Below are 24,641 nucleotides of genomic sequence, written 5' to 3'. Positions count from 1 at the left end.
ATCCTCTTCTGGCCTCTGTGGCCACCAAGCACGAACAAGGTGCAGCACAGGCATAGATGCAGTCAAAACACTCATGCACATGAAATTAAATGAAAATTTTAAGAAGCCTAGGCCTACTTCCCAGGGATGACATCACCTACAATGGGCAGGGCCCTCCTATTCAATTAGCAATCAAGAAAATGCCCCACAGACATGCTCAGGCCACTCTGATGGAGGCAATTCCTTAACTGAGATTCTCTCTTCCAGCCCAGAAAAGGAAGAGAAGAAGAAAGGAGAGGAAGACAAGGATGAGAAGTGGGGGAGAAGAGAAATAGAGACGGAGAAGATAAGGGGAAGACAGAGAAGTCTCACTTCTCAGGGGGACAAGGCAGGAGGTCACTCACTCCCAGGAGTCCAAGATCAGCCTGAATAACACAGCAAGAGCAGGGGGAGAGGTCTAGGACAGATGGAGGGGAGAGCCATGTTTAACAAGCTAGAATGTCCTGAAGGAAAGAATTAAATCGTAAAAACAGCAACAACAGGCTCTGGGAGGCTAATACGGGAGGACCGCCACAGTACAAAGCTATCCTGGCCTATATGTCAACACCCTCTCCAAAAGGAGGGAGGGAGGGAGGGAGAGAGGGAGGGAGGCGGGCAAAAGCAAGAACACTTTACTTCACCTATGCAAAAAATATTTTCAAAATTAGAATTCCACTTCATTTACATCTATTGTACTAATATTGAAACATAGTGTGAAATTATTTTTATCATTACAGCAAGAGAGATGGCTCAGAGGTTAAGAATACTGGCTGCTCTTCCAGAGGTCTAGGGTTCGTCTCCCAGCACACACATGGAGGTTCACAACTGTCTGTAACTCCAGTTCCAGGGGATCCAATGACCTCTTCTGGACTCTGTGAGCTCTGCATGCACTTGATGCATAGACATACATACAGGTAGAACACTGGTATACATATAATAATAAAAAAATATATTTTTTTAAAAAAAGAAAGACTCTAAGCTGGAAACAACTGCTAGAATGCAACCTGAAAACATATGTTAAAAGCTACTGTAATCGCCAGGCAGTGGTGGTGCATGCCTTTAATCCCAGCACTCGGGAGGCAGAGACAGGCGGATCTCTGTGAGTTCGAGGTCAGCCTGGTCTACAGAGCAAGATCCAGGACAGGCACCAAAGTTACACAGAGAAACCCTGTCTCCAGGAAAAAAAAAAAAAAAGCTACTGTAATCATCATAATCATTCAATGCAGTAAGTCTGTTCTTAAAAATATACAGTAAAGACACTATTTGGAGATATCACAGAGATTTTTTTTTTTTCAAAGATTTATTTATTTATTATGTATACAGTGTTCTGCCTACATGTATGCCTACAGGCCAGAAGAGGGCACCAGATCTCATTACAGATGGTTGTGAGCCACCATGTAACCACATGGGAATTGAACTCAGGACCTCTGGAAGAGCAGTCAGTGCTCTTAACCTCTGAGCCATCTCTCCAGCCCGATCACAGAGATTTTTATACATGAATATCTGTAGCTATCCACAGAAAATGCATCTACAACTAATAATAATAATGGAAAATGGACAGAACTGTCTGACCTTCTATGTTTGTATGAAGAAGTACCAGGAAATGAGTAAGAAGCACTTTTTTAATAATATTTAATAACATGCATTTATGCTCATGAAAATTTTAAAGGAGAAAGCAGGTTACAAACTTGTGTGTAGGATAACAGATGACAGCTTGAAATCTATAGTATGTTTGCATTAATATAAACGATATCCTATGTTTGTATATACATACAAACCACGATCATATGTCTGCATACATATATAAACCACACTCCCATGCTTGCAAAATGCAGGCTATCATTCCAGGGTACCGGAGAGGTGCCGAGTTCCTCTCCTTCACTCTCGCGCTTGTACTTTCCCCTTACATCTGTTGAAGCTGACTTCTCATCAACCCACATGAAAAACTGAACCAGGATGACCTCGGCATCCCGGGGTCTAACACCGTATGTGCTACACAGCAGATGCTTAGGAAAAGTCAGGTGATTCTGTAGGTCACAAGTTCAAAGCAGTTAGCTCCACTGCTTAGAAACATCTCCCCACTGAGTCAGGGCGATGACTGGCTTTTGTAGCAGTCAAAGTGCGCTCTCCTCCTGGAGTGACGCCTGGTTGATGGAGTGTTTAGCACTTTCTTTGTACAGAGCTTTTGTGAGAGCAGAACTGAACCTTCCCAGTCACTGTAGTCATTCCATTTCCCCCTCAGAAATGTCAGAGATGATGGGTTAAAATGCCTACTTTTCTAGGGCATTCTTCTTAAGAGGCTTTATTCTTGCTCTGGGAATTCTAATCATATGCATAATAGGCATCATAATAAAAGCCCCTTAGAACTGACAGTAAATGGTAAACACTCCACACAGGAGTCCCAGGACCTCTAACCTGACACAGTCCTCTCCCCACAAGCACAAAAGTCAACAGACGTTTCTCTGAATTAGACATCTTGCCCCAGAATAACTATATTCTCTTGCAAAACATTTTTTTTTAATTTGCAAGATCTTCTGTTGAAAAGGTGTTTGTAATCACAGTAGCCTTCTTCACACCTAGTGACAAGGCCTCTGCAGACCCAGGAGGCCAAAATTCACACAGCCTGAGCACACAGTCCTGAATTCACAGGACTTCACGAGTCACGGTGCCTGTAATCTGTCAGGAACTGCACCCACAAGAGGGGAGGAAGACAGAAAGGGCTGAACTACGGCAGCAGGTTAGTAGAGCCTCAGACTCTACCCCATCCACCTTTACCTCAGCATGTATTCCATCACAGCCAAGTAGCCTTGGTAAGAAATATTCTTTTTTTTTAAAAAAGAGATTTACTTATGTGTGTGTCTATTTCTGTGTCTGTGTGTGTATGTCTGTGTGTGTATCTATGTGTGTGTGTCTATTTCTGTGTGTGTATCTGTATGTGTGTCTGTGTGTGTGTGTATGTATGTGTATTTCTGTGTCTGTGTGTATACATCTGTATGTGTCTGTATCTGTGTTTGTGTGTGTGTGTGTGTGTGTGTGTGTGTGTGTGTGTGTGTGTGTGTATCTGTGGGGGTGGGCAGAAGAGGGAATCAAATGGCCCCTTCCATCACTCTCCGTCTTTTCCTTTAAGGCAGAGTCTCTCCTGGAACCTGAAGCTCACATCTCCTTTGCTAGGCCAGAAGCCAGCAATCTTCCACTCAGAGCTGGGATTACATTATTACAACACACAGCTTGTTATGATGATTCTGTGATCCTCATGATTGCACAGAAAACGTTTTCAACCATTGAGCCACTTCTCCAGCCCAGAGAATTATTCTTAATTCTTCCCTTCTTTGCTTCTCACATCTTATCTTAAAGAATGACATCAAGATCGCTGCTCAGTTCCCAAGTAAATGTTATATTCCACCAAACACAGTCAGCTATTACCTACTATTATACATTCTGACCATAGAGATTCCATGAGCTGGAGAATACACACCTTGCTCAGACTTTTATGCCCAATGAACAATACAAACACTGCGGATCTCTCTCACATCATAGCTTTGCCCAGGGAAAGCGCATTCCTCTTCATCAGAGTTTGCCCAGGGCTCATCCTCAAAGGCAATCTGTACCCTCACATGCTCTGTCCAGACATTCCCTCCCAGAGGAAAAGCAGAATCCTGACCCCTAAAATCATGGGCATCTCAGCACTAAATCTAGCCTTGGTAGCATACCAACTCCCCCAGAAAGACCTCTCCCCACTGGCTCCCTACCTGTGATTTCCTTCCCTGGTAACCCTCACCCACTAGAATGTGTTTTTTTCTGCCTGCCCAGGGTGATCCCATCACTGTCCATCATCACATCCACACAGCACTTGTCTCCTGATGGTGTCTCTAAACCCATTCCACTCCAAGGGCCACCTCATGGCTTGTTCTGAAGGAATCTGGGACCCACTGGTGTGGAGAGTAGGAAATGCTTTAGGTTGGACTCATGTGCCTATAACCAGCACATCGTGTAGGGGGACACACATCGTTTTTGCTGACCCCCTCTGTGATTGTCTTTCATCTGGAACAAGCACCAAGATTTCCCTTAGGGGAGCTTAGTGGAACTGTCCATCGAGCCTTGCTCGAAGGTGGCTCATGACACAGTCCAGCCATTCAGTTCTCCCTAGTACAAGTCATGAGTCAAGAGATGGGAGGGGCCGGGCGGTGGTGGTGCACGCCTTTAATCCCAGCACTCGGGAGGCAGAGCCAGGCGGATCTCTGTGAGTTCGAGGCCAGCCTGGACTACCAAGTGAGTTCCAGGAAAGGCGCAAAGCTACACAGAGAAACCCTGTCTCGAAAAAAAAAAAAAAAAAAAAAAAAAAAAAAAAAAAAAAAAAAAAGAGATGGGAGGACAAACGCTGTTTGGTCCGAGGGCACCCCAGAAGAGAGCTGGCCACTGTTCTGGCCTCCCAAGCTACCGTGATCCCTCCTTCTCAAGGTGGGTCTTCACTCTGTGTGGTGTCATGAGGCTGACAACTAACTCCTTCCTTGCTTAAATTATTGATTCCATTTCTGCTGCTTACAGCTCTAATTCGCATAAACACATCCATAGGTGTTTGGCTGGCAGATCAGGTAGAGCCGTAAAGTCCTCTGTGTCCTTTATATTTTCCTACTGCTCTCACAAAAAGGTGTCACCACAGGCTCTCCCTAAGCTCTGGACATGACAAGCTCTACAATCATTCTCTTCCTGTTCTTTAAGGTCTAAGACATTATCTAAGGGCCTCAGAGAAAGCAGAATTCTTAAAGGAAAAACACTCTGGAAGCTGAGGGTAGAGACAGACTGTTCTAAACTGAGTGTGCCAGCTGCTCACAGTTTGCCTTATCGACTCTGTATGGGGCAGCTGAGGACAAGTACATGGGAATGGGATACTCACAGAGGATCCTTCATTCTCAAACAATGAATTAGCACAATATTAACCAAGGAGACCTCAAGGGCTTCTAGAGGTGACATCTCAATGCAAGTCTCCCAGTTTCAAAAGGGATCATGTGGAAGCAATCAAGCAAAGGGTAGACAAAGGGTGTTGTGCAAGCCAGCCCCATGCAGCTGACCAACCCCAGTGCCCACGGTGCCAGCAAGCAGGACTCTTTTAAGATTCAGCATTACACCATGCAGCGAGAAGTGAGGCAATTAAATCAGAAGCCCTGGTGAGAAAGAAAAAGCCAGTGGGGAGCACAATGCATTTGTCTCAATTAGAAAGGAGAAATGACAGGCATCTGACATCCTACCCTATTACTGGTCATTCCTGCAATGCTTCTAAAAAGGAAAACTAGGCTCCAAGGTGATTTGCTTAATGATAGCCTTGAAAAGCTGCAAGACTCACAAGGAGAACGAAGTCCCACCTGACAGTGGAGAGCAGTTTGAGGTGAAATCAGTAGAGGGAACCCAGCCTGAGGTCTGGAATCTGAATCAAGGTTCACAAGTTCGGCCCTGACTTCCCCAAGCCCTCACTCTCACTGTGTCTTCCCCTGTAAAATAAATCAGGCCACCATGTAGCAGGTTCATTCCGCAGAACAAATGAACATGTGAGCCAGACCTTTTTTAAGCTCTCAGTGTGATCCTCTGAGTACACTAGACAGATAGCTAGCTCAGAGGACCTCAGAGGGAAAGCCCACTCACTGCACAGCTAGATGCAATATGCAAATGACCTGTCTCCCATTGATGCTGTGTTTAAAAGACAAGCCGGGGGAAATGGCTTAATGGGCAAAGCGTTCGCCCCTCAAGCATGAGGACCTGAGCTCAGGTCTCCAGCCCCCTCCCCCACAAAAGCAAAGTATGACAGCACGCACTCTCTGCTAAGGAAAGGCAGGGGGAAAGAGGAGGATTCCTGAGGGTTATAGGCCAGATATCCCAGCTAAATAAGTGAGCTCCAGGTTCAATGAAGAGATCCTAAAATAATGTGGAAATTGGTGGAAGAAAATGCCAGACACCAACCCCTGGCCCTCCGTGTGCACATGCAAACAAAGATGTTCAGGAAAAGAAGAGAAAGAATTCTTACAGAATGCCACTAAGAACCTAGAAGAGGTGCCATGAATGGGATATGGTTTGACAAAAGTTCCTCTGTGTCTGCCTTAGTGACAGAGAAAGCTTAGACAGAAATCAACAAAAGACAGTCCATCTTCATGAGCTCGTGAATGGGGGAGGGGCCGATTCTTTTTCAGCCTGGTGTCTTTGGGTGTTTAAGGCATGGAGGGAGAATAATCAGAGCTGAGCTTTAAGAGGGTCCCAAAATAGCACCTCACCTGCTGCCACGTTTTCTATTGACCACAAAGGCTATTATTTATTTCAGCAGATGGTGAGAAGCTGGGAAAAGCAATCGCGGGGATGCAGGCATGGGCAGTATGTTAATGACTGGGGCTCAGGTGATTAGCTCACAGTTAATGTAAGAGCTTTCTCTCCCCAGAGTTTGTGGGGACTCTGCCTGCAGCCTCGGGCGCCAGTGTGCTGATTTGGACCCCAGTCTCTGTGGGTTCAGTGGTGAGCCGGCTTCCTGTAGGCTGAGTTCCCATCTGAGGCAGTGGTCTTTCCTGGCACACTCTGAGAATTCAAACTTTCTCTGCATGGGTAGCTCAGTTCCCAAGAAGCATTTCCCGGGTTAGAGGTGCGGAAAGAAAATCAACAGCCTTGGGAGACAGTCGTCCCTTCTGCCAACAGCTGCCACTCAGTCCTGCAGGCTAGTGGAGCAAGAGGCATCTTCCAAGAGGTTCCGTGGGAGACTCATTCCCTGGACTCCTGAGGTTAGCCAGGAAAGCACACTCACTTAAGAACCATCCAAGCAAACCAGGCTGTTTGCTTCTTAAACTACTGAGCCCCTTTACCGCAAGAGTAGCAGGCATATGAATTCTCCACTCTGTAGTTCTCTGTGTAGACGGGCCAACATCTTGGGTTCTGCCAGGGCTAGATGCACAGTTGTGACTACAGTACCACCTTCCCCAGCCTCTGCCTGACACCAATCCTTTCCTGCCACACCTGAGAGTTTCAAATTGACAAATGGCATTGAGGTTGGGGTGGCAGGTATATGGAATCTCACCCAAGTCTAAGACCAGGAGAAACGAGGCAATCCAGAGAGTCTCCATGAGTAAAACAAACAACAGTATTTGCAGAAGCAAATGACCATTTGGTTGATGGTTGTGGTCCTTGATTTCAAAAGCACTCTGTCAGGGAGTGTGTAAAAGGAAATAAGAGGAACTATAGTGGGCAAAAGTGAGTTGAGCACCAGCATGCACTGCTCTCTGCTTCCTGGCTGTGGATGCCGCGTGACCACCATCCCCATGATGTCATGACTTACTCACCATGATGGATCATTTCTTCAGCCCACGAGCCAACTCCGAACCTCCCTTCCTTTGGCTGCTTGTATTCAGTGTTTGTCATGGCCACATTAAGGGTGGGTCTGCTCATCCCAGTTAACCCAACCTAGCAACTCCCCACAGACATCCCAGAGGCTTGTCTCCTAGGTGACTGACTCTAGCATCTGTCATTTGAAATAACTGAAGAGGCATCCTACAGCTGTTCTCTGGGGGCAGCAGGTGTTTGCACAGCAGAAGGCAGAAACTACTGGATGAAAAAGACCCAGGCTGAATCCAGATTTTGACAGTCACTCACTATGTGACCTTGGACATGTTTCTTAACTTCAGTTTCATCTCTTAGAAGTTCTCATCTGTTAGTATTTCTGGGAATTAAGTCTGACCATCCCTGTAAGAGAGCATGGCCCAGGGCAGACACATGGTAGCAGACATTCCCACCAACATGCATGGCTGAGCTTCAGTTCATCACTCAGTGTGTGCTCAGGAGTCAATAAAGAATTAAGAGTGGCTAGAGAGAGGACTCAGTTGATAAGCTGCCTACTTAGCACTCATCAAGCCTCGGGTTCAATATCTAGCCCTTTAAACTGGGTATGGTAGATCACACCTGTAATCCCAACACTCAAGAGGTGGAGGCAGGAGGATTAAAGTCAGTCTCAGCTATACAGTAAGTTTGAGGCCAGTCTGGGATATATTAGACCCTGGAGGGAGGAGCAGGGGGAGGAGGAGGAGAAGGAGGAAGATGAGGAGGAGCAGGAATAGGAGAAGGGCTCATTGTAAGAAACCAAAAGAAGCCAACTTCTAGCCTTCTAGCTCTTTGAACCCGCTTTTCTTGGTATATTTCTTCTCAATAATTAAAATAGCTGAAGTGCCTTGATACCCACAATTCTATTTATGATGCTTATTATCTGCTTCGTTCCAACTCTCATCATTTAAGGACTTACTCATTAATTCTCACAGAAGGAGTTTAATTTCAGCAAATGTGTTTTTGAGATATTTTGACGTCCCGGAGCTATAAAACTATAATGCAATTCATTTACTTTCTGAAAGACACACAGGCTATTACTTTTTTCTCCTTTTCCCCAGGTTTAGTGACGACGCATACTTGAGAAATAAAAGCTGTACATACTCGAGACATATGGCAGAATAGCTTTATATAGAGAGTAATGGCTAAGACAAACCACTTCCCACACCTTCACGTCTCCATCCCAGTATGTGTGGAAGTGCATGTATGAAAATGTATTGACTTTTACCAACATCTCCCTATTTCCTAGAACCCCCAGGACTCCCTTGAGCACTGCTCTAATCTCTGTGTCTGCGGATTTGATGTTTTTTGTATTCCACCCATATGTGAGAACATCGCATTTGTCTTTCTGTGTCAGCCTATCTCATTCAGAATAACGAGCCCATACCAGCTTTTTATGTGAATGCTTGGGATCTAAACTCAGGTTCTTGTGCTCACACATGCTGAGCCATCTCCCCAACCCCGCTATCCCAATGTCAACATTACAATAAATAGGTAGCAAGAGTCGTGATGACCCTGAAGATAATTACTTCCAAGATGATTTCTCATGAGCTAGCAACAGTCCCCATTCATTCCTATGCTTGCTCTGTGCCTACTACATGTCAAGAAGATGCTCTGAGCCCTGACTGCTCACTCTACCAAAACATGACCTCCTCTGGCCTCTCTTTGCATGGTTCAAACTCATCAGAGTAGCTTTCCCTTGACAGCCACAACCTCAGCTGGGAGCAGGAAAGTCAGCTGCAGCCTTCTTGCCAGCATTGGGAGCAGAGTTCCCAGCACCATGGTGACCCTGAAAACACCCTGATTTGAGGGCTTGACAACATTTCAAAGGAATTTCACAGAAATTGTTAAAAACTTGTTTCTCCAATCATGGTCTCAACATCTCTTACTCATATAATCCCTTCTCTCTCTCTCTCTCTCTCTCTCTCTCTCTCTCTCTCTCTCTCTCTCTCTCTCTCTCTCTGTCTCTCTCTCTCTCTCCCTCTCTCTCTGTCTCTCTCTGTCTCTCTCTCTCTCTTGCGTGCGCGCCAATTGGACTCCTGGAGCTCCACCTGGGGTTTGGCCGTGGATCTCTGCATCTGCTTCCATCAGTCACTGGATGAGGGCTCTATGATGACAGTTAGGGTGTTGGCCATCCGATCACCAGAGTAGGTCAGCTCAGGCACTCTCTCAACCATTGCCAGCAGTCTATAGTGGAGGTATCTGGGGACCTCTCTAGCACTCTGCTTCTTCCTACTCCCATGGGGTCTTCATTTATCATGGTCTCTTATTCCTTGTTCTCCCACTCTGTTTCTGATCCAGCTGGGACCTCCCGCTCTCCTAAGCTCTCTTTCCCCCAACCCTTGCCCTCCATTACCCCACACACACACACTCCCAGTTTGCTCATGTAGATCTCATCCATTTCTCTGTCATTGGGTGATCCCTGTGTCTTTCTTAGGGTCCTCTTTACTAGGTAGCCTCGCTGGAGTTGTGAGTTGCAGTCTTGTTATCCTTTGCTTTACATCTAGTATCCACTTATGAGTACATACCATGTTTGTCTTTCTGAGTCTGGGTTACCTCACTCAGGATGGTATTTTCTAGTTCCATCCATTTGCCTGCAAACCTCATGATGTCATTGTTTTTCTCTGCTGAGTAGTACTGAGTGGTGCATATGTACCACATTTTCTTTATCCATTCTTCAGTTGAAAGGCATCTAGGTTGTTTCCAGGTTCTGGCTATTACAAATAATGCTGCTATGAACATAGCTGAGCATGTGTCCTTGTGGTATAATTGAGCATTCCTTGGGTATATGCCCAAGAGTGGTATAGCTGGGTCTTGAGAGAGGTTGATTCCCAATTTTCTAAGAAAGCGCCATACTGGTTTCCAAAGTGGCTGTACAAGTTTGGATTCCCACCAACAGTGGAGGAATGTTCCCCTTGCTCCACATCCTCTCCAACATAAGCTGTCTTCAGTGTTTTTGATCTTAGCCATTCTGACAGGTGTAAGATAGTATCTCAGAGTTGTTTTGATTTGCATTTCCCTGATGACTAAGGATGTTGAGCAATTCTTTAAATGGGACAAATAGTCAAACTAGTGGAAACACATAAACTGTGAACCAATAGCTGAGGAGCCCCCATGGAACTGGCCCAGGCCCTCTGGATAAGTGAGACAGTTGATTAGCTTGAACTGTTTAGGAGGCCCCCAGGCAGTGGGACCAGGACCTGTCCTTGGTGCATGAGCTGGCTTTTTGGAATCTGGGGCCTATGCTGAGACACTTTGTTCAGCCTTGGTGTAGGGAAGATGGGACTGGACCTGCCTCAACTGAATCTACCAGGCTGGGCTGACTCCCCAGGGGAGACCTTGCCTTGGAGGAGGTAGGAATGGGGGGTGGATTGTGGGGGAGGTCTGGGGGGTGGGAGGAGGGAAGACAGGGAAATTCTTGGCTGATATGTAAAATTAAATTAATTATAAAATAAAAATATTTTTTTAAAAAAACTTGTTTCTCTTGACAGGCTTAGAAACACAGTTGCCCTCAGTCAGTGATCTAAAGACAAGAAACAATTTTTTTTTAAAAAAAGGAAAAGTGTTTTAAGCTAGAATTAGCACAGGTGTGGTGACTCACACCTGTAATCCCAGCACTCTCGATGCTGAGGTAGCAGCATCACAATGAGTTAGAGGCAATGCAGGCAGAATAGTGGAATACAGGTTAATGTGGGCTACAGAGTGAGACCCTGTCTCAGATAAAAGAGAGGTGATAGATAATAGATAGATAGATAGATAGATAGATAGATAGATAGATAGATGATGGTAGATAGATATAAATGATTGATTGATAGATAGATAGATAGATAGATAGATGATAGGCAGATAGATAGGTAGACAGACAGACAGATAGGAAATTTGATTTAAGCAGACTGAAGTCAAATACAAGCATCTAGTTAGTCTAAATATTCTAGAATAATCACTAAGGCTGAGAGGAAGAGTCAAATTGTTTTGTCTGGTAAAACTCCCAGAAGCATGCTAACTGCAGCAGCTTGGCAGTCTCCCTCTTCTCTGTTCCCTTTACCCACCTGTGAGACCTTAGCATCTGCAAACACTCCTCCAGTGCCCCCCCAAAGCCAGAACTCTGAGTTGGCCTGGATGAGTCTGTTTATCCTGCCACAAGTTGCCCACGTATTAACAAACTGTCCTCCCTTCAGAAGGGCCCTGAGGAACCTCGGAACAGCACAGCATCCTTATGCTACTGTGGGGTACCCAAGCAGGGCCAATCCATGGTGCTATCCAACTCAAACCTGGGAATGGCTCTCCTAGTGATCCACAGAAATTTTAAGTAAAGACACTGGGCTGGGCCTGTATCTCAGTGGTAGAGAACTTGCTAGAATGCATGAGGCTCAACCCTTAGTACTACCAAGAAGTGGAAGAGGGGGAGAAAACAGGATAAAACAAAAACACTATCCACTCGAAATGAATCCGTTAGTAAGCCTTCACTAAACTCCAGCAATGTCTGTAGAACTTAGGGATGTTTGGGGAGGGACTTATTTTTGTCTTCTAACTGACCATCAGCAAGGCCTTGGATAAACAGGTACAAATTACTCCTTTATCTAATTAATTAATTAACAAGCAAACACAAAAAAGTCCAAGTCTGCCTTGATCCCTTATTCTTCTAGAGTTAGGAACAAATAAGAATATTCTAGTCCTTTCCTAAGACTGTTAAAGGCTGAAAGTCAGGTCATAGCATTTGTAGTTCAAATCAACAGTACGTCATTGAAAGGACGATATACCAAGTGGATCATAAACTGAGTACATGAGCTGTTCCTATTATGCCAGCACTTGAGTGCTGAGGCTGGAGAATGATCAGTTTGAAGCAAGCCAAGATTACATAGTAAGACTCTAAAAAGTGTGTTACAAAATTATCTTTCTATTGAAGATACTCTTTTTAATTCATCACTTCTCTACATCTGAACTTTATCCTGAAGTATATGGTGACCAAGATGTCATTGACATTGGTGGTCAGAAATCCACAGCACCCCAACTGGTGGCCACCAAAGAAGAAGCCCTCCACTCAGTGCAGAGGTGCCTGCAAGGTGTGTCTTTTTGCCCAGAAATGTATGGGGGTGTTCCTTTTAAGGTCTCTGAAGCTAGACTTTAATAAATGCTGGAAACAGAAGCTAAAGATAGGGTTGGGGAGCTGAGACAGCTAGGCAGGTATGAGTCCTGGCTGCACAAGCGTGAGGATCTGAGTTCAAATCCCCAGCAACCACACATAACCTTGTAACTGAAAAACAGTGAACTTCAGTTGTGATGAGAGGCCCTGTCTCATGGAAGTAAGGCATGGAGCAATAGAGGGAACATCCAACCTCCTCTTCTGCATACGCACACAGAGGAAGGTGGGGAAGCTACACGGAAGAACTGGATTCTGAAGCCATTAACCTTACTAAAACCAAGTAAGTTTGCCCCTCTCAATACTTACTATAGAATCACCTACAAATTACTACAAATTCCAAAAACTAGTTTCAGAAGCGCTCCACTAACAAGGTCATATGTGCAAAAAGGGCAACCTGCTCCCATCCATTCAGAAGCTAACACCTCAACTCCACCTGTTCACATTCCGTAGCTATTACATAGAACAGAACACGTGACCTAGTTGAACCCCACTGTGATCTAAATATTTCTAATTTGCAGTCTGGTCACAAGATGTGACCTGGAGAACTGGATCTAGGCCTGCAATCCAGTATGACCTTGAGTAAGCCAGCGCCTCCCTGAGTTGTCTGCAAGAGACGACGGAGAGCCTGTCTCCATGAGCTTCTCTTCAAGGAGTTACTTTGCAAGTCTGCTGAATGTTATGTGGGGCTCCTCAGAAGCACCAACATTTATGACAGATCTGATGGTGTGTAAAAGCAGCCCTGCCTCCCAGGGAAGACAAGGGTCTCCCTGTACCCCCACCAGAGCTGAGGTTTTACAGCCTGTGCCATGCCAGGCTGTGATATGACAGATACACATGTACGGAATATAGGACACTGTATTCCATCGTGCCATGTGTTGTGCACTGTTATTTTATATCATTACCAGACTCTAAGTGCTTCTTTATGCCTGCATCTCACTCCCGTCATACCTGAGGCTAGGTTCTGACCTTGCTAGAATGGCTGACAATTTCCACACACTTGTTTGAAGTGATTATAAAAGTACCCTTCAGTGACGGAGCATTTGATCTCTCCTACTTATACCAGCCATGTCTCTTCTTTAGCCTGGCATAGAGGGGGTACCACCACTGAAGCCTGTGGGCAGATGGGAAGCTAGGAAAATCAGTATCATCAAGTCACCCTAATGCAGTGGTTCTCAACCTGTGAGTTGTGACCCCTGTTGGGGGGTCACATATCAGATATTTACATTATAATTTGTAACAGTAGCAAAACTACAGTCATGATGTAGCAGTGGAATAATTGTATGGTTGGGAGTCACCACAACGCGAGGAACTATTAAAGGGGCACAGCATCAGGAAGGTGGAGAACCACTGCCCTAATGGAAGATGAAAGGCCTCTCACCTGGGAAGCTGACCAGGCCTGTCTGACAGGATGCCATGGGATCATTAGCACAGGATGGAAACCAGAGGCCTTTAATTAGTCAAGATTGGGGCGTGAATCTGTTGACCTTGACCTAAGAAACTCTAGACTCACATTCAGCAATTGCCAGAACTCTACCCTCAGGAGGAAGAGAGGTCTTAAAGCTGCTTTTGCAGAGTTTATTGAAGATTATGGCCTGTCACAGATAAGCTTGTTGTATGGAATTTCAATCACTGAAGTTAAGGGGAAGTGAATTTTTAGGTAAGGCAAGGTTGCCACTGACATTCCTAATGTTCAAGTTTGTTGCTTTGTACAAACCCACCTCTCTTTTTAAGATTTTCATTTTTATGTGTATGAGTGTGTTCCTGTATGTATATATGTATGTGAATCGCATGTATGCCTGATGACTGTGGAAGCCATTTTCTTTTTCAGACTTCAGATCATCTAGAACTGGCGCTACCATGTGGGTGCTGGGAATCAAACTTGGGTCCTCTGTAAGAGCAACAAGTGCTCTTACCTGCTGAGTCATCTTTCCATTCTCCAACCCACAACCTTTTCATCACCCATTTCCTCTCCTCTCCTTACCTTTGCTCAAACTCCATATGAAAAAGGTTCTATCTGCCGTGTTGCCTTCTGTGCCCTAAGCATGTCAAGCACTGCCTTGTGCCACGAATAATTGGTAAAGACCAAAGCTGAGTTGTCTACGCCAACGACACTGATGTGGTTCTGAGTGGTAGTCTATAATCCAGTGGTTCATTCTCTCTCCCTCTCCCTCCCTCTCTCCCCTCGTGTGTATCTGTAGTTACTTAGATGTGATAATGAGGCAGAAAATGAGAAATCAAATGTCATACTAGCTTTGAAAACAGCTGCCCACTCTGTACATGGCTCATTGAGCTGAAAACCTAGGTCCTAAACTCCCAAGATCATCAGCTACCAAAAGCAGGAGACGAGATTCCATTTTAACAGCCTATCAGAAGTTAACCTCTTTACAGATTGCCCAAAGAAAGATGAGCTGGATCGTGGTTCTTCATCAAACAGAAAGTGCTGATGAAATTAAAGAGAAAGTTTCCTGGGAAGGATGACCAGGAAAAGGAAATAAAAGTTGAGAGGATAAGTGAGGAGTCATAATGCAGCATAAACATTGAGAAAGTAGAAGAAATAGTGTCCCACAGAATGACTTATTGGAATCAGGAGTCATGACTCACAACTAAAATAAATTAATAAATAAAAGCTCACAGCTGCATTCTCATAGTACCACCCCCAAGATCCAGCAACCAGAAAACCCCAGGAAGCAGCCATGAGGCTTTCTTTGCCCATTACATCAAATAATGCATTTCACTAATTTTTAAGTCATTTAATATATTTCATATCGCCTAGTTATGAGCAAAGGCTTACCAGAATCTATGGCACTAAATGTAATCATATCTGTATTCATTCTGCAAATGTATGCTATTTCCCAGAGTGCTCGGCTAACGGCAGTAATCCCATTGGCTAGGGAGGAATGCAATGTCATTAGAGGAATTGGGACAGGACTTTCAAAGTCAACCCAGCAAAGGCATCCAAGGCCATTCACCCAGTGAGACACAGCTATACTTAGATCACTGGCTTTGCATCTGTAAGCAGCATTATCCAGGAGAGTACACATCTTGTTGTTTGTTGTTGTTGTTGTTGTTGTTGTTGTTGTTTCAATTTGTTTTGTTTTAATTGTGAGCCAATGGGTTTAATTGGGGTTGCCTACAGGAGCAAGGGTGAAGGGCTCTTAACAAAAGAGTGTAGCTACACTACAGAAGAAAATGTCTCCCCCTCCCCAGTAACCACTGTCAATAGCTTCTTGGGAAAGAGTGAGGGCCTTGTGAGTCCCTCCCTCATCTTGTACAAGTCCTGGAGGATACACATTTTGAGAAAGATAGATTTGAGGAGAGTAGGACCGACCCAGAGATGCTTACCACCAGGCATTCTCTGTGGTTCATACGCAGCACATTAATGTCACTCTCATTTTGCAGATGAGGAAAATGAAGCTCACGGTGACAAAATAACTTGATGAAGGTCACTCAGCAGGTAAATGTCAGAGCCAAGCCAAGACACCAGGAGCCCTGGGTCCAAATGCCATACTCTCAGCTACTGAATGTAAGCATGGGCTCCAGGAAAGAAAACACCTGTCTCATCCCCTCCTCCACCCTCAGGGTCTCCAAAACAAGATGTCTCATTACCTAGAACAAAACCAGGTGTCTGAGCAGATATACCAGGCCTGCCAGGTCAACTGAACCAAACCAAACCAGTGTATGAGCAACGAAGCTTCTAAAACCCACTGAGTAGTATGTGAAAGTGAACTAACTCATAACAGGAAGTCCTGTCAGAAACAGTAAGGGCCATGTGGTGATGATGAACTGAATTACAGTAACTGGGCACTCTTAAAACAAATCTGTTTGTGGTTTAAAAAGCAGGAGCTGGGTACAGAGCTGCATGCCTGTAATCCAAAAGGCAAGAGGCAGGAGAATTGCCACAAGTTCTAGACCATTGTAGTCTACACAGAAAGCTTCAGACCATCCAGGTCTACCTAGCATGAGTAGCTTGAGCCATTGCTAAGTCCTGTTCTAAGACGTGGGCCTCTGATTCTCTGAGGAAAACTACACCAAGCCTTTCCAGGACTTTGTCCCAGTAGGTAGCTAAATCAAGTGAACTGGAGTAAAAGCAACTCTTAGAAGCTTCTTTCCCTCTCAGGATTTCAGTTTTGATCAAGACAACGCAAACCAGGAGATCTAAGCAATTTCATTCTTCGTTCTTCTTTGAGGATCCCAAAAAGGAAGTGTGGTAGAGAAGAGCCTGTAATAGAAAATGCAAGCTTCCTCCCAATCAAAACACCATTTTTTGATGTTAAAAGCAAATACATTCAAATCACTCCAAAGGCAATTCTTTCCTCATGACTTGATTCAATCCCAAGACCAATGCTGGGACTCACATTCTGAGTGTAGGAACAAACTACAGCCATCATTTATCCAAACCAAGCGACCTGTTGTGCTTGTGAAGGAAATATAGCTTGGTGTGCCTGTACCCTGACTGCAGAGACAACTTCAATGTGTACAAAAATCAAACAGCCTCTTTTTAAGGAGAGATATCAATTTTCATATCTCAGTTTTATTTAAGATTTTAAACAGGATTACCAATAAGGTGAAATCTCTCTTGGATTTTTGCAGAGCAGAAGTTCTGTGTGCTTACACCTCACATCACCATCTCCAACCCTCTCTAATACATCCAGCAGATTTGCTGGGGATGTGCCATTCATGAGGGAGAAGAGTTAGAACTCCAGGAGGGAGCTGGCACACCAGCACTCACACACACACAGTGCTCAGTATTTTTCCTGGGGTTACAGGAAATCCACAGGTGGTTATGCAACAAGCTTCAGCAATGCATGATGGTCAGCTTCCATTTGCTGCCAGCTGAACTCTCAAATGGACCCTTCCTGCATCCCACATACACCACGAGTGGGAAAGCAGGGGTCACCTACACCACGAGTGGAATGCAGGGGTCACCTACACCACGAGTGGGAAAGCAGGGGTCACCTACACCACGAGTGGAAAGCAGGGGTCACCTACACCACGAGTGGGAAAGCAGGGGTCACCTACACCACGAGTGGAAAGCAGGGGTCACCTACACCACGAGTGGGAAAGCAGGGGTCACCTACACCACGAGTGGAAAGCAGGGGTCACCTACACCACGAGTGGAAAGCAGGGGTCACCTACACCACGAGTGGAAAGCAGGGGTCACCTACACCACGAGTGGGAAAGCAGGGGTTACCGATTTGCAGCAAAACTTGGTCTATGTGGTTGTTTCAAAATAAAAATGAGCACAAGCAAGTCCACAGAAGTCCTGGGGCTCAGTGAAGCCAACCCCACCTCGAATCTCTCTATTCAAGGTGACTCTGACATTGAAGTTAGCTGGCATGCTACCAGGACAGTAATTGCTTCATCATCCCCACTCATGTGGCAGCTCCCAACTTCCACTGATTTTGAAAGGATTCATAAACGCCTGTGTATTCATCATTTTTCGACTACAAAATTCTGATTTCTTCTAAACAGAACAGGGATTTCCTCCCAGTATATGCTTTTAGTAACTGATTTGCTCAAATTAGTGTTCAGGGGAAAATTGCTAAAATAAATATAGTTTTTAACTTACAAGCATTTTGTATATACCAGCTGTGATTGTCAACTTGATAGAATCTAGAAATCACTGGGGACATGAGACTCTAGGTATGCCTGTGGGGGATTCTCTTGATTGTGTTTATTGAAGTTGGAAGATCTGCCCACCGTGAGTGGCACCATTCCTTTGGCTGGGATCCTGAACTGTATAGCACAAGCATTAACTGCTCTCTGTTCTTGATTGTGGATGTAATGTTACCAACTGCTTTAAGTTCCCCCTGCTTTGACTTCCCTGTTGTGATGAATTATACCCTTGAACTGTGAGCCAAAATAAAGCATTTCTCCCTTAAGCTGCTTTGGTCAGAGCATTTTATCACAGCAGTGGGAAAGAAACTGAACACCAGTGACAGGATATACTGCCCAATGCTTCTGGAAAAGTAAAGAACAGAAGTCAGCAGGCAAATCTTCAGGGGTATGAATTCATGTTTACTATTTTAAACCTACTTAATATTGGGTAGAAACAGTCATAGAAGTGATGCATAATTAGATTTGAAGTCAGACTATGATAGAAACTGATAAACGTGTTTGGGCATTGTTAGAAGTTGGGATCATTTCCCACGTGGGGTCGAAGATCTTTCTTTTATCTCTATCACAGCTCAGTCACCTTTCCTCCATCTCTACAAAACTTTGCCAGGTATGCCTGAATTCCTGCAATTTCCTATGCCTGACGTTTCTGCTCTCCACTCCAAGCTAAGCACGATGGGGTCAAGTGAATGCCTCACACTTCCATCCTGACTCATCTATGCTGATCAATCTGAAATCAACTAAGAGGCAAACTGTGGGCAAACCTATAAGGGGCTGTTTGAAGTAGGAGGGTTATTTGAGTCAGGTTGTTTGAAGTAGGAAGACATACCCTAACGAGGTTATCCTAACGGCAGTTGGATAAAAGGATATCCAAGGGGAAAACTTAATCTTTGCCTGCTTATCTTCGTATATGGCTGACAGTCCATCTACTCTCTTGCTTCTATCACTGCTGCCACTTGCATTGCTGCTGTGTTCTTTCACTGACTCTGGCTTTGTCAGGCTTCCAACACGCACTGAAGGCCCCTGGCTCCCCAGGAATCCGCAGTCCTTCAGCACCAGACAGGGACTGCTAAGGAGTTCAGTCTTGTAGACTGAGCAGCTACTGCGGCCTCGGCCTCCCCAGTGGAACTCCCCAGACCATGACATATAAGCCAATCTAATAAATTCCCCTTTATTTTAAAATGTATTTTTCATTTATGTGTATGGGGGAGGGTGTGTGCACATGTGTGCAATGCCTGCAGAGGTCAGAAGAGGGTGGCAGCAGATCCCTTGAAACTAGAGTACAGATGTGAGATGCCAATGTGGGTGCTGGGAAGCTAACTCCAGTTAAGTGTTCCTAACTGTTGAACCATCTCTCCAGCCCCAAATTCCTTTGTAATATATACTAGTTCTGTGAGTTCTAGTCCTCTAGAGAACCCTGACTAACACAGATTCAAATACCCAATTTTCAGCACTTGTCTAACCCAGTCCTAAGTAAACTTGGTATCCAAACCGAGACCCCAGAACTCTGCCCTGACTGCCCTTAGGAGAGATTGCCTCCCTCTCTCTTCTTTCCATCACTACTCTCCCTGTGACCTCCACTTGGCTACATTCTGCAGACACCCCACCTTCTCACCTTCACTCATAATGTTCTATTTAAGATTTACTTCCTTTTTAACTGTGTGCACTTGTGTGTATCTGTGTGTGGGTTTGTGTATGTAAGTACAGGTACCTTCAGAGGCCAGAAGAGGATGTGGCATTCCCTAGAGCTGGCCTTTTAGCTGGTTATGGGCTGCCTGACATGGGTGTTACGGTCCCCAGCAAGAGCAGCAGACACTCTAAACCACAGAGGCATCTCTCCAGCTTCCAGTCATGTTCTTCAGTTATGTTGTATCCCTTCCCTCCCTTGCTTGGAATCTCCCTTCCTTTGCCTCCATTCCCTCTCTGTTGGTTTCCATACCATATGGTACCTAGGGAAAACTCAAAAAAAAAAAAAAAAACCCACTGATATCTCTCCCAATCCCATTTCCAAATGCAAATTGGTACAGCTCATTTCGAAACACATGGCGACAATGAAATAACCCCCCCCCAAAAAAAATAGTTTATCAGTTTCCCAAAGACAAGACACAAACAATAAAAAAGAATAAGGAAGGTGGGAGTCATGTTTTGAAAAGCTAAATTTAGAAGAGTTTCTACAACTAGGCTTAAAAGTGTCCTCTGAGCGCCTAGGTAACCAAGACAAAAGATTAAAGATGACATATGAAGGATTTTTTTATCTGAGTTTTGTCCCATGAATTCATCAGTAGAGCTTTGGTTTTTCAACTCTGAACTCACAGGAAAGTCCTACATATAACATTGTATTAAGAGCATTCAGCACCGTGATGGATATTATGCCTAACAGCTGTTTTACAGAACATATTAGCCCATACAACTATTTCTTGCCTCAGAGAAAAAAAAAATTAGGGCCTAATATTAGCCTTATTCAATTAATGCAATTCTGTTGGGAGCTGGAAAGCAGCAGCCCAGGCACACAGCATCATGGTTCTGGGACTTGGTACAGGAATCTCCCCCACACTGTGCATTGTTCTTCCAGGACCTCTGAGTGGAACAATGTATAACATGATGAAAACTGAAGGTCACTAGCCAGGCCTGGAGGGACCAGAGGAACCTTACCAAGTGCTGTTACCCTCACACAGGAAAATATAAATATCTCTGAAAAAGGACCATCTAATATCCCTGAGGAGAAATACCTAAGGAAGTGCCTCAGCGGTCTGGGAAGACAGCTCAGTGGGTAAGGTACTTGTTGCACAAGCATGAGGATCTGAGTTCAAATCCTCAGTGCCCATGATAGAGCAGGGCACAGTGGCACACATCTGTAATCCCAGGGCTGGAGGCAGAGACAGAGATAGATAGATCCAAGGAGTCCTGTCCAGCCGGTCTAACCAAAATGGCCAGCTCCAGGTTCAGGGAGAGATCCTGTCTCAAAAAAATAAGGTGGGGGCCAGGTGGTAGTGGCACACACCTTTTTTTTTTTTTTTTTTTTTTTTTTGGTTTTTCGAGACAGGGTTTCTCTGTGAAGCTTTGCGCCTTTCCTGGAACTCACTTGGTAGCCCAGGCTGGCCTCGAACTCACAGAGATCCGCCTGGCTCTGCCTCCCGAGTGCTGGGATTAAAGGCGTGCGCCACCACCGGCCCGGCTTATGGCACACACCTTTAATCCCAGCACTAGGGAGGCAGAGGCAGGTGGGTCTCTGTGAGTTGAGGCTAGCCTGGTCTACAGAGTGAGTTCCAGGGCAGCCAGGGCTACACAGGGAAACACAGTCTTGGGAAAACAAAAACAAAAACAAAAAAACCCAAAGGTGGAGATCTATACAGGAAGATACCCAACATCAACCTCTGGCTTACACACACACACACACACACACACACACACACACTCTCACACACACTCACACACACACACCCCTGAAAGGCATAAGCTAAAACCATGTCTGAAACAGCACTGCATCCTGCACTCAACACAGTACTCAATACTCATACTACCCATGGCAACTCCTCTATGTCACAGAAGTAGAAAAGACTCCAGGGAGAGGATTGCCCAAGCATGCTCCTCTGTAACAAGCAGCCTAGAAAATGGCCCCTGCCATGTTCCTTATCAGTGGCACAGCAGCAGCTGGAATTGTCTCTCCAGGACTCTCTGGCAACCACAGGCCCAGGAGGAAACTTACAGTTTAGAAGGCTCTTATGGCACCTTCCTGGATGCAGAAATGCATCTGCCCAAAAGAGCCTCTTCATCCAACCACCCTGCAAAGTGACAAAAGAAGGCACCGCAAGAGGCCATGGAGGATTTCTGACAGAGCCATGCCATTGAGAACTCTGAGCCTAGCATTTTAACCAAAGGTCATTGGGAACGGACATCTTTGTACAAGGTGCTCCGGAGCACCTGCAGCGGGATGCGGAGGTGCACGACCAGCATTGCTGTTCTTTGTTACTTTGTAGGGGGTTGTTTGCTTTTTGTATTTCTTCTAGAATTGGTGTTGGCATTGTTCTCAGCATTTGCCTCGGCCAATTAAAAGCACGTAAGAACTGTGTGTCACCTGCGTTTCTTCTCACCCCCAACACATCTAATGACAAGAGTGTTGTCTATGATGTGGTTGAACACATCTGTAATCCCAGCACATAGGAGGCTAAGACAGGAGGATAATGTATTTGAGGCTAGTCTAAACCACATAGCAAGTTCAGAGCAGCCTGGGCTATATAATGAGGCCCTGTATCAAAAGAAAAGAAAAGTGGGCGGGAGGAGAAGAAAGGAGAAAAGAGGAGCTGAATGTTTTCAATGTATTTTAATATTTGCAATAAGACTATAGTGTTTATAATTTAAAAGATAAAAATAAAAATTCAGTTTAAAGGGGGGAAATGAAGGCAATAGCACGGATGGGTGGATGGAGAAAAGAAGGCGGAGGCAGTGCCTTTTTCTCTCAAATGGTCATGATAATAACAGGCTAGCCTGTACTTTGGAACGTAAACAAGTACACTGGAGGTCCACAGCAGAGCCCATGCCACCCTAACAGAAGGCATGTATTGTGTGGCACTGAGAATGTTTGAAACCCAAGTCTACACCAAGTGCAGCCTTACACACACACACACACACACACACACACACACACACACACACACACACCCGACTTTACATAGCTAAGGATAGAGAGAACGCTCGGACCATGCTCTTCCTCTCTTCAGATAGAAAGCTCCTGTGCTGGTGGGGACCCTGCTGTGGGGCTACAGCTACTGCTGTGTCTGTCCCCACTTGGAGATGCTTCTGAGGGCTCTGGGAGGGACAACATGCTCCCATGACCTTCGCTTTCATATATGCCCAAAAGATGACAAGGGACATTGTATTGTATTGTGTCCCAGACAGAGCAGGACATCTTCTAATGCTTGGTCCATAAGGAATGCACATTCTTCATAGGAAGCAAGAACATATCTTAGAAATAGATCACACACACACACACACACACACACACACACACACACACACACACACACACACACGGGGGTGGGGGGCGGATTATAAAGCTTTTCTGAATAAGTAACAAAAGAATTCTTACTGAGTATAGACACATGGGGATGTCTCTCCAGAGTAGGTCCAAGCAGGCACATCAATTCTTGTTGGAATTTCAGACCTGGCATCAGCATCTCCCTCCAGACCAAGGCCTGCTGAGCTAGATTCTGGTGATGGAAAGACCCCTGTGAACCCGACATCCTTTACAAACTATAACCATTCCTAAACCGCTGAGACAGCAGCAGTCCTCACCAGGTATCAGCAGATCACATTTATTTGCAGACAGAAAAACAATAATAGCAAAGCTGAGTCACTCAAACAGCCAAGCTCAGACTCATGGAATGTCACTACTGAGAGAGCCACATGTTGAGAGTGGAAGCTGGCTGCAGGTTAGTCCTCTCAGGGGAATACCCTAGCATGTACTCTACACATCCGAGGTTGATGGGACCCCTTGCCTTCTCATGCTTGATTCCTGGGGGGTTGTGGCTCCTGCTACTGCAGCTGTGTGTGACTGTGCTGTGAGCACAATTGTTCCTAAGCCTGATTTATAAGGACTCCAGGAAGGGAACCTAGGCTGCAGTCCTGGGGACATGAGTCACTCAAAACAACAGTCTAGCATGACTGGAGGAACGGAATATTTTCCACAAGATTCTCCAAGGACGTGGAAACCCGACAAGGGAAGATGGTGTTACTGCACCAGCCTGGTGTCTAAATACACAACCATAGGTGTTGCCAACGCTGCTATCCTCCAGGTCTTGTCCTCAGGGTAAAATGTGTCCTTCTCCCTGTCCACAGTAGACACCACCAAGGTAACCTCTGAGTGTTCAAAATGTAGCTATGGAGAGTAAAGGGCTGAATTTTTTATTTGATTTATTAGCAAATAATTTAACACTAATTTAAATAGCCAACTTGGGCCTCGTGATTGATTCCAACTATGAAATAAGGAGAAGTGTATGAAGTGCCTTTTTTATACTTTTTCTCTATTTCCAGTTTTTCTAATAATAAGTATGTTACTTTTATAATTAGGAAAGATAAGGAATTAAATGCTGGCCATATTAAAAGAGTGAGAAAGGATAATTTCCACACTTCTTGTATCCAGTGACTCTGTCTTTCTGACTACAGCTGTAATGCTGCACCCCTATAATCCCAGCACTCAGGACGCTGCAGGCAGGAGGATCACAAATTCAAAGCCATTCTGGGCTGTGTAACAAAACCCTGTCTCAGGTAATAACATCAACAGTAGCCAATGGAGATGCAACCCTGGCCTAGTGGTTTTAGTGGAGTTTCCAGCTCAAATCTGCCTGTAGTCCACACCACCCCAATAGCTGGCTGTCCGGTGAGCACTTGAACTCATCGGGCTTATGTTCATCTTGGGCTAAGCCAATTCCCTTACCTAATCCATCATTTCAAATTCTTCCAGATCGCCTCCCTCTAGCTCCTAAAAATTCATCTCTCGGGTTAAATGTAGCCTGTCACCATT

At 45.1% G+C, this 24,641-nt stretch overlaps 1 protein-coding gene across 1 annotated transcript in view; it reads right to left on the bottom strand.

Annotated features, from left to right (window-relative positions):
* Dner (delta/notch like EGF repeat containing) overlaps nt 1-24,641 on the bottom strand; it is a 320,292-nt gene that overhangs the window by 252,894 nt on the left and 42,757 nt on the right. The window lies entirely within an intron of this gene.

This window comes from Peromyscus californicus, unplaced genomic scaffold (assembly GCF_007827085.1).
Source record: "Peromyscus californicus insignis strain IS unplaced genomic scaffold, ASM782708v3 Scaffold_21__1_contigs__length_65335640, whole genome shotgun sequence".
Taxonomy (NCBI): domain Eukaryota; kingdom Metazoa; phylum Chordata; class Mammalia; order Rodentia; family Cricetidae; genus Peromyscus; species Peromyscus californicus.
This window is presented reverse-complemented; position numbering and strand designations above follow the sequence as displayed.